We start from the raw sequence: 11378 nt of genomic DNA, 5'->3' as shown, positions 1-11378 counted from the left end.
CACTGATTGAGGACAGAAAAGGTGAATGCAGCACCAGAACAGATGGTATTTATTTGCTCCCCCACCGAGCAAATTAGGCACAAGGCCGATTTTTAATGTGAGGAGTGAGGGGGAAATGGGGACCAACTCCCCGGGGAGTAGGGGAGCTGGATAGTGACAATTGGTATGAAGGGTTTCCCCTACCAAGGTCTTATATGTGGGGCTGCCCCCACATATGGTCTTCGCTTGCAGTATCTTGCCTCCCCGCGAAAGCAGAGTTAGAGGGGGTACTCTGGATAGAAACAAAAATAAAACTTGTCTCAGTCTAGAAAGATTTCTCTTCCAGTGTTTGAGGCCAGAAAAGGTGAAGTGCAGTATCTGCCGGAACAGATGGTATTTATTTGCTCCCCCACCGAGCAAATTAGGCACAAGGCCGATTTTTAATGTGAGGAGTGAAGGGAGGGGGAAGGGGAAAAAGGGACCAGCTCCCGAGAGGTGGGAAATGGGAGCTGGTTAAAGGTCAGGCATGCGGGGTTGCCCCTACATCTGGTCTTTGCTAGTCATAGCTAGTCATAGCCTGCAGCATCTGCCGGAACAGATACTACACTTTGCTCTCAGCAATCACCTTCCCACTCTTATAAGTAATTACTATTATTATTTTTATGGTGACTTCACAGATTATGGGCTCAATAGCTTTACAGCCGTCTACATTGACAAACAAACGCACAGAATATCTCCACTGGACGATCTGTAAAAAGTTGAATATTGAATGCAGCAGCAAGTTATGGGAACATGTTTACCGGAAACAACAGTAGGGAATAAGTCATACACCAGGCACTATAACTATATAACTACTACAGCTACGTACATAGAAAACTTTGCGCCATAAAACCTGACATAGTGATATGGGACAAGTAGGGGAAAGAAACAACCTTAGTAGAAGTCAGTGTCCCCCAATGATGCTGCTAGGTTAAACAGAGTTGAGAGGAAAAAAATAACGAAATTCTTATGTACGACACGAGAAAGAAACTTGAATTTTTAAGAAGGTCTCTATAATTCCAGTTATTATAGGAGAAAATGGAATCATGAAAAAAAAAAAGAAGAAAAATAAAACAAAACAAAAAAAAAAACTGGGCAAATATACCCGGTGAACCAAGCGCAAGGCAGATTCAAATAACTGTACTTAAAGGGGCGGTCAAAAAAGAAAAAAAAAAAAAAAAAAAAGATCTTTCGGTTGAAATACCTAAGTTAGCAGGTGAATGTTTGGCATCCGGTAGGATACTGCATCCCCAACTTGAATAAACTGACGAGAAAGAAAAAAAATGCTCTTTATATAGTAAATAACAGGTGACCTGCAATGTGTCACTAGGTGCACTAGTACACAGCGTACATACACCGGGATCATCTCACCTGCCGTTTTTACCTACCAATTATCTAATCTTGTTTACATCAACAACCAGCATCATTTTCGGCTTAGGCATCATTTCCGCATCATTCAGGAATTTATACACAGGTGCGTTTGTTTCTTATTTACGCAAAAGTTGTTTATCCTTTTTTGCGAGTTATTTCGTCGAAAAAAAAACAAAACACAATTATACCAGTTTTTGTTTGTCAACAAAAGTTAATTAGACAAACAAATCGCCATCTTCCCTTAAAAAAACATCGGGCAGTATACCATTCTAATAAAAAAAGGGTACTTATACAGTTTAATCAAGACATTAAAAAAATCAAAATATCGAAAAAAAAGTTATATTGTAGGTATCCGTTTTGACATGAAGATCCCCGAAAAAAACAAATTCACTTAATTTGATCGAGTAGTTTTTTTTTTTTTAGTTTTTTTTACAGCGAAAAAACACGTTTTTATGAGAGCGCGTTGAAGGCAGACATCTTGGATTAGTTTTAAATTTTTGTTTGAAGTTTAGAAACGATATGGGAGATAACTCCATGTAAAGCGCCGACACTCCCTCTCCATCTTTAATAACTATCTTTTCTTCCTAAAAATCGAACCTTTTGGTCGGTATCATAACAAATTGTTTTTTCGCTGTAAAATAAAAACTACTTGATGAAATTAAGTGAACTTTTTTTTCCGGAGAACTTCATTCCATAACGGATACGTACAATTTAAACTTTTTAATGTGAGGAGTGAAGGGAGGGGGAAGGGAAAAAGGGGACCAGCTCCCGAGAGGTGGGAAATGGGAGCTGGTTAATGGTCAGGCATGTGGGGTTGCCCCCACATCTGGTCTTTGCTAGTCATAGCTAGTCGTAGCTTGCAGTATCTGCCGGAACAGATGGTATTTATTTGCTCCCCCACCGAGCAAATTAGGCACAAGGCCGATTTTTAATGTGAGGAGTGAAGGGAGGGGGAAGGGAAAAAGGGGACCAGCTCCCGAGAGGTGGGAAATGGGAGCTGGTTAAAGGTCAGAAATGTGGGGTTGCCCCCACATCTGGTCTTTGCTAGTCATAGCTTGCAGTATCTGCCGGAACAGATGGTATTTATTTGCTCCCCCACCGAGCAAATTAGGCACAAGGCCGATTTTTAATGTGAGGAGTGAAGGGAGGGCGAAGGGAAAAAGGGGACCAGCTCCCGAGAGGTGGGAAATGGGAGCTGGTTAAAGGTCAGGCATGTGGGGTTGCCCCCACATCTGGTCTTTGCTAGTCATAGCTAGTCCTAGCTAGTCATAGCTTGCAGTATCTGCCGGAACAGATGGTATTTATTTGCTCCCCCACCGAGCAAATTAGGCACAAGGCCGATTTTTAATGTGAGGAGTGAAGGGAGGGGGAAGGGAAAAAGGGGACCAGCTCCCGAGAGGAGGGAAATGGGAGCTGGTTAAAGGTCAAGCATGTGGGGTTGCCCCCACATCTGGTCTTTGCTAGTCATAGCTAGTCCTAGCTAGTCATAGCTTGCAGTATCTGCCGGAACAGATGGTATTTATTTGCTCCCCCACTGAGTAAATTAGGCACAAGGCCGATTTTTAAAGTGATGAGTGAAGGGGAAATGGGGACCAACTCCCCGGGGAGTAGGGGAGATGGATAGTGACAATTGGTATGAAGGGTTGCCCCTACATTGACCAAGGTCTTATATGTGGAGTTGCCCCCACATATGGTCTTTGCTTGCAGTATCTGCCGGAACAGATGGTATTTATTTGCTCCCCCACCGAGCAAATTAGGCACAAGGCCAATTTTTAATGTGAGGAGTGAAGGGAGGGGGAAGGGAAAAAGGGGACCAGCTCCCTAGAGGTGGGAAATGGGAGCTGGTTAAAGGTCAGGCATGTGGGGTTGCCCCCACATCTGGTCTTTGCTAGTCATAGCTAGTCATAGCTTGCAGCATCTGCCGGAACAGATGGTATTTATTTGCTCCCCCACCAAGGAAATTAGGCACAAGGCCAATTTTTAATGTGAGGAGTGAAGGGAGGGGGAAGGGAAAAAGGGGACCAGCTACCGAGAGGTGGGAAATGGGAGCTGGTTAAAGGTCAGGCATGTGGGGTTGCCCCCACATCTGGTCTTTGCTAGTCATAGCTAGTCCTAGCTAGTCATAGCTTGCAGCATCTGCCGGAACAGATGGTATTTATTTGCTCCCCCACTGAGCAAATTAGGCACAAGGCGGATTTTAAAGTGATGAGTGAAGGGGAAATGGGGACCAACTCCCCGGGGAGTAGGGGAGATGGATAGTGACAATTGGTATGAAGGGTTGCCCCTACATTGACCAAGGTCTTATATGTGGAGTTGCCCCCACATATGGTCTTTGCTTGCAGTATCTGCCGGAACAGATGGTATTTATTTGCTCCCCCACCGAGCAAATTAGGCACAAGGCCAATTTTTAATGTGAGGAGTGAAGGGAGGGGGAAGGGAAAAAGGGGACCAGCTCCCGAGAGGTGGGAAATGGGAGCTGGTTAAAGGTCAGGCATGTGGGGTTGCCCCCACATCTGGTCTTTGCTAGTCATAGCTAGTCATAGCTTGCAGCATCTGCCGGAACAGATGGTATTTATTTGCTCCCCCACCGAGGAAATTAGGCACAAGGCCAATTTTTAATGTGAGGAGTGAAGGGAGGGGGAAGGGAAAAAGGGGACCAGCTCCCGAGAGGTGGGAAATGGGAGCTGGTTAAAGGTCAGGCATGTGGGGTTGCCCCCACATCTGGTCTTTGCTAGTCATAGCTAGTCCTAGCTAGTCATAGCTTGCAGCATCTGCCGGAACAGATGGTATTTATTTGCTCCCCCACTGAGCAAATTAGGCACAAGGCGGATTTTAAAGTGATGAGTGAAGGGGAAATGGGGACCAACTCCCCGGGGAGTAGGGGAGATGGATAGTGACAATTGGTATGAAGGGTTGCCCCTACATTGACCAAGGTCTTATATGTGGAGTTGCCCCCACATATGGTCTTTGCTTGCAGTATCTGCCGGAACAGATGGTATTTATTTGCTCCCCCACCGAGCAAATTAGGCACAAGGCCAATTTTTAATGTGAGGAGTGAAGGGAGGGGGAAGGGAAAAAGGGGACCAGCTCCCGAGAGGTGGGAAATGGGAGCTGGTTAAAGGTCAGTCATGTGGGGTTGCCCCCACATCAGGTCTTTGCTAGTCATAGCTAGTCATAGCTTGCAGTATCTGCCGGAACAGATGGTGTTTATATGCTCCCCCACCGAGCAAATTAGGCACAAGGCCGATTTTTAATGTGAGGAGTGAAGGGAGGGGGAAGGGAAAAAGGGGACCAGCTCCCGAGAGGTGGGAAATGGGAGCTGGTTAATGGTCAGGCATGTGGGGTTGCCCCCACATCTGGTCTTTGCTAGTCCTAGCTAGTCATAGCTTGCAGCATCTGCCGGAACAGATGGTATTTATTTGCTCCCCCACCGAGCAAATTAGGCACAAGGCCAATTTTTAATGTGAGGAGTGAAGGGAGGGGGAAGGGAAAAAGGGGGCCAGCTCCCGAGAGGTGGGAAATGGGAGCTGGTTAAAGGTCAGGTATGTGGGGTTGCCCCCACATCTGGTCTTTGCTTGCAGTATCTGCCGGAACAGATGGTATTTATTTGCTCCCCCACCGAGCAAATTAGGCACAAGGCCGATTTGTAATGTGAGGAGTGAAGGGAGGGGGAAGGGAAAAAGGGGACCAGCTCCCGAGAGGTGGGAAATGGGAGCTGGTTAATGGTCAGGCATGTGGGGTTGCCCCCACATCTGGTCTTTGCTAGTCATAGCTAGTCATAGCTAGTCATAGCTTGCAGTATCTGCCGGAACAGATGGTATTTATTTGCTCCCCCACCGAGCAAATTAGGCACAAGGCCGATTTTTAATGTGAGGAGTGAAGGGAGGGCGAAGGGAAAAAGGGGACCAGCTCCCGAGAGGTGGGAAATGGGAGCTGGTTAAAGGTCAGGCATGTGGGGTTGCCCCCACATCTGGTCTTTGCTAGTCATAGCTAGTCATAGCTTGCAGTATCTGCCGGAACAGATGGTATTTATTTGCTCCCCCACTGAGCAAATTAGGCACAAGGCCGTTTTTAATGTGAGGTAAAAACCAGCTCCCCTAAAAGTAGGCAAAAAGGGGGCACTCTGGTTACCAAAAATAATAATTGTCCCAGTATAGAGGATTTCCCCTCCATTGACTGGTACAAATTATCTTAAGTGCAGCATCTGCCGGAACAGATACTACACTTTGATCTTGTTTATATATTTTATTGAGAAAGAAAAAATTGAACATAAAAAACGTACAAAAAATTCAATTCAACAAAATTAGGCACAAGGCCCTACAAGAAATTGGGAGGGGGAGGGTACAGGGTCTTTTTGACTATGTAACAGATGAGACTTTGAAGTCTTACTCTTGACTGGCAACATTTACCAAAATACCTCAATCACTCTGTGGATCCTAATCTAACTAATAACCCCAGCGTTCAATGTAAAATTTAACTATGTACAATTTGTATATTCATTTCTGTATGTTGTGTGTGCATTTTTTTTTTTTTTTTTTTTTTGTGTGTGTGTGTATGTGTGAGAAAATAAAGTTCGATTTCATTAGAAAGAGTTCTTGAATTAATTGGCATAAAATGTTCGTGGAGTGGGAAAAAACTAATGAAAATGTTCATTTCAAAAATAAGGAAAATCTACTAATGTGTTGTTAGTAAGACCCCCCCTGTACTATTCTATGTGGCTAGATCCCCCACTGTTTTCCGGGGAACCGAAAACAAGCAGAGCATCCCTGATGGGGTTTGGGGAAGTCGCCTTAATGGAGGTGGGAGAAAATAAAGCAACGGATGGAGGGGGTAGGAAGGTGACCTCTGAGTAGGGGGATGATCGGGGGCATCAGAAAATAAAGATGAGGAGCAGGGGGGTTGGGCAGACTCAGAGGTTCTCTAATACCAAAAAATAAAATCAGGAACAGGATCTCATTTGTACCACCAGTCAAGAGTTACTTTACTGAACTTATAATGCTAACCTAGGCGGGATGGGTTCCGTAGGACCCAGCACCGCCCATGCCATGCCTAAGGAGGGAACACGTATTGAAACTTGGCTCCTCGACGGATGCACAAACTAGTGCTGTGCACCCACCTCTTGTCAAATTCCACTCTAGGCAACCTCTTCCAATCGCATCTGATCTTTACTTTAAGCAAATGTTTAAAGTAAACGATCAGATCCCGATCAGGAACAGATGTCCCTTCGTGGACCAACTTGAGGCGTGTGATCCAAATGGTCATGCGCGCTACTGCTAGGATCGCCAGGAAAACCAAACTTTCCTCCCTGGGGAACGGCGGCTCCATGTTGTACACAAAAGTTCCTACGTCGAGATCGAGCAGACACTCGGCATCGATGCGAGCTGTTACCCCCTCGACGTACCTTAATAGGGGCTGTATCCGGCTGCAACTAAAAAACGCGTGCTCGATTGTTTCGGGCTCGCGTTCGTCACAGCACGGACAGAAGCGGCTGGTATGTTCTTTATACCGGAAAAGTACGTCGAAGAGGGGCAGCGCATTTCGGACCAGTCGCCAAGTCAGGGAGAATTCCGAGTTATTCAGAATCTCCCGTCCCGGCGCCCAACGCCATTGAGAACGGACAACCTCCATCGACCATCCCATCCGCCTACAAAGTGGATCCTTCGCGGTCCCCTCCACTAAATCCCGATACAGTTTCTTCCTTGGCTGATCGAGGACATTGGTCCCCGGCAAAGCTCTAAGAGCGGTTCGGCATTCGGAGAAGAACTTGGACTCCCCCTTCGGTCTACGACGTCCTTCTACCGAAGGGTTGGGTTTGAGGTTGGGAAACGAGTTCTCAACCACAGGGACCCAAGGAGCGTCTCCTTCAAGCGAACGACCCAGGAAAGCCAATCTCTCGGCGTTTCTATGACACAAGAGACTGGGCTGACCCAGGCCTCCCTCGCTCGGATTTTGAACACAGACCTCTCTGCAGACATAATGCTTACCCTCGTTCCACAAAAGTGAATCGAGGCGCCCTTGTAAGCGGGTTAGTCGTTCTGCAGGGAGAGGAAGTACAGACAAACGGTAAAGGATGAGCGGAAAGACGTATGTAGCACACGCCTCCGCCCGACCCTTCAAGGACAATTTCCTTCCAATCCAAGTCTTTACTGACGATTTGACCTTAGACTGTACTTCCGACCAATTCTTTTCCAGCTGAAGTCCCGGTCCAAACCAGACACCGAGAATGCGGACCGGTCCATCGGTCCAGCTGAAAATACCTGGAAGCGAGTTTACCCCGGTCCAGGCCCCCAACCGCAGGCCAACAGACTTGCTACGGTTGAAGATGGCCCCTGTTACTTCTTCGTATCGAGCGAGCGCCTCGACCACCGCTTGAACGTCCGTGAGGCAAGACACGAACACGGTGACGTCATCGGCGAACGCGGAAACCCTGGCTCGTGTGCCTCCAGGGAGAGCTATTCCGCGCAGGACTGGTGTAGCCGCCTCGTCCCTTAACTTGCGAAGGAGGGGTTCCAACGCCAGGACATACAACAGAGGCGACAGCGGACAACCCTGTCGCACCGACCGAGAGACAGCGAATGACTCCGACAGCTTACCGTTGATCTGCACCGCTACCGTCGGCCTGTCATACAGAACAAAGATCCACTTGCGGAAGTCCGGATTAAATCCGGCGGCCTCTAGCACAGATCCTAGGAACCGATGGTCGACCCTATCGAATGCCTTGGACTGATCCAAACTGATCAGCGCGGCTTCGGCGTCGTCTTCTGTCCCCTCTATGATCGAGCGTATCAAGTGCAAATTGTCTTGAATCGATCTCCCCTTCACAGCATAAGTCTGGTCCGGTTCGATCAAGTCAGTGATGACAACCTGCAAGCGATTCGCAAGAATCTTTGCCAAAATCTTTAACTCTGTGTTTAGCAGAGTCAAGGGCCTAAAATCATCAAAGTTTTCCCTCCCACCATGCCGTTGACCTTTCCTCAGCAATGTGATCACACCCTTGGTCACCTGTCCAGGGATGGAACCCTGGGCAAACCAATGGTTGAACATATCCTTCAGAATAGGGACCAACATGGGCGACAGCCTCAAGTAAAACTTGTAGGGTAAACCATCAAGCCCCGGGGATTTGTTATAGCCGACCTGCTTCAACGCAGTAATGACCTCATGTTCAGTAATAAGACCATCACAGCTAGCCGCCCGAGCCGCCGTGAGGCGGGGCGAGTCAGCCAAATAGCTGCCAAACTCATCAACCCTGAATCCGGGTAGTTGGGTGAAGCGCACCGATAGATGCTCCCGAAACCCCTCGCAGATCTCCCGAGTCGATACTAAGGGGTGCCCTTCCAGGTTATGTACTTTACGAATGTACCCATCCGAACCGCGCCTTAAAGCAGCCTTACGCTCAACAGCGTCAACATTCACAGCCTCGTTAGAAACTTTGTTTAACCTAGCCCTAACTACTTAACCTTCATACCGCTCGCTAGCCAAGCGGTTGAGATCTTGTTTAGCTAGTGCTAACTCTAGGGGCCCCCCCCCTCCACCGCCCGGGTCAGCTTATCCTCTAAACGCTTCTTTGCCTTATCTACACTTTGATCTTGACCAAAAGGCCAAGAATGTAGTTTGTAGATATAGAGATGGAGATACTTTTTGTCCTACATGCTACTTATCTCACTCTCTCTCTCTCTCTCTCTCTCTCTCTCTCTCTCTCTAAATTAAGTATTAGAGAGAAAGAGAGAGAAAGTGGGGGCGGGAGATGGGGGATGGCAAACGGTGATATGATAAGCTGCAGGTGTGGCTTGTCGGTTATTTAATAAAAAACAGAAACTGACTCCGAAGAGACTATGTAGATACGAGTTTTATTTACTTAATCAGCTGGTTGCATTGGAATCGCCAAAACATTGTAGTACTACGTCGTCTTATATTCAGACAAAAACGATAGATCATCAAGGATGTCTCACCCGGTGACGCACCTACTCCCCCCCCCTCTCGGTCAGCCCAGTTGAAAGATGTTTTGCAGTAATACCGACAATCTTGTTTAAAAAAAAAAAAGACTTTGCACTGAGACAATCCCAATTTCTAAACAACTGCCACATTGAATCAAAAAGAGCAAGTCACCATCATTGGAAGCAGCAGTCGCCGCAGGTTTTATATCAGGGTTTTCCTTCTACGAGAGTTGCCTTCACTGGCTCTCTCCACCCACCATGCAATTTGATCCATGACTGGGACTTAGGTTGCTGGGCATCAGAGCATACTCCACACGCCGGTGGGTCATGTATGCCGCAGCTGACAGGGCCTAAGCTCCTCTGGAGGTTTATGTCATACATACATACATACATACATACATACATACATGTATTTAAACAGACAGGTAAGATTTATATTATACTAGCATTTCAGCCCGACGTTGCTCGGGTGTTTGGAGGTGTATATTGAGCAAAAAAAAAACAAACAAACAAAAAACAAAAAAAAAAAAAGCGGTCAATTTTTTAAACTTTGACCCCTATTATGACCCCTTAGCATTTATTGTTTTGGGCTCAAATCAAGTTATTAAGTTACATCCATGTCCAAGGAACCTATATCTAAAATTTCAATTGTTTATACCCAAAATTGTCGGAGGAGTTTGGTAGAGTTCTCAAAGGTCAAATCGTTGAACTTTGACCCCCTTAACAGCCAAATTTCTGGCCGAAAACGGATTACAAAGCTTTTCCCAAATCTCAGTACCCTGTATATCAAATTTCGAGTCTGTAGACTGAAAATTGACAGAGTTATTGCGTAGGGAAATGTACACACACACACACACACAGACAGACACTTTCTCTTTTATAGATATATAGATATAATCCGTTTGACCCCCCCCCCCGCTACGTAACACAATGTCTAGTAAGCATTCAAGTTCTCATGTAGAATTTACAGAAGTATAGTACCTATTTACAATGGCTCCCCACGGGACAGAGTTAGACACCAGGGTCGTTTTTTTTAAGGTGGAGAAAAGGTACAAAAATAAAAATTGTCTTCGTCGTGAAGGATTTCTCCTCCACTGAAAGAGAACGAGAAATGGAAGTGCCGCATCTGAAGAACAGATACTACACTTTGGTCTCGCATCTGAAGAACAGATACTACACTTTGGTCTTGGCCAAAAGGCAAGTCAGTTCAACCTTTCATTATATTTTTATTAGCGCGAAATGAATAATTACTTGTTTGTTTCGCTACTGTTTTTGTTATGTCGGTTTGAAAGCGCGAACGTTGAGTAGTGTTTATTTAGAACACCTGTTTGTTGACTAACGCTCAACAGTGCCGGATTTTGTCTACCGAAACTCCCCCCCCCCTCTCTCTCTTTCTCTCTCTCCCTCTCTCTCCACGTCACGCTGTCTGTTTGTGAATCTGCTGCGAACTTCCGCTTAATTTGCCAATGGTCGTTGGTCGGCTCTTACGTCTTTCTTTTAGCGGAAATGAACCACACCATATGACAAGTACACGAGCGTTAGTCTTAAAAACAGGCTTGCTTCCGATGATTGCATAGGAAAATCAAATGTGAAAAAGTATAGCGGAATGTGTAAAGGACAGGAGGCTTTGATGGTATGGTCACATTGACAGAATGTACGGCACTGCTTGCGTTAGTTGATGTAACAGGTTCACTTCAAAAGGGAAGATCAAGGAAAACTCGGGAAGAATTGATAAGGATGAACTTGCGAGTAAGAGGAATAAATAAAGGCTGAGCCAGAGATAGGTTAGTTTGAAAGTATATGCTTATAAAATTGTAGATATAAAATGTTTTGTTATAAAATTTTGTTTATCTCAAATTTTCGTTTACAACAAACTATTTATGTTTTAGTTAGCACTTACTAACTGGTGACCCTTATATATATATATATATATATATATATATATATATATATATATATATATATAGTAAATTATAAAATGTATATGGTGATTAAGCTACACTGAATATTCCACGTTTCATCCACTCTAGGACTCTTCAGGCTTATGCGCATAAG

At 45.7% G+C, this 11378-nt stretch overlaps 1 protein-coding gene across 1 annotated transcript in view; it reads left to right on the top strand.

Moving 5' to 3' along the window:
- The window catches only part of LOC145267050 (uncharacterized), a 57936-nt gene that overhangs the window by 15385 nt on the left and 31173 nt on the right, over positions 1–11378 (top strand). The gene's annotated exons all lie outside the window — the stretch shown is intronic.

This window comes from Euprymna scolopes, chromosome 42 (genome assembly GCF_053919585.1).
Source record: "Euprymna scolopes isolate OS-2025 chromosome 42, ASM5391958v1, whole genome shotgun sequence".
Classification (NCBI taxonomy): Eukaryota; Metazoa; Mollusca; class Cephalopoda; order Sepiida; family Sepiolidae; genus Euprymna; species Euprymna scolopes.
Note: the sequence above shows the minus strand (reverse complement) of the source record. Positions and strands in the feature narration are given on the sequence as shown.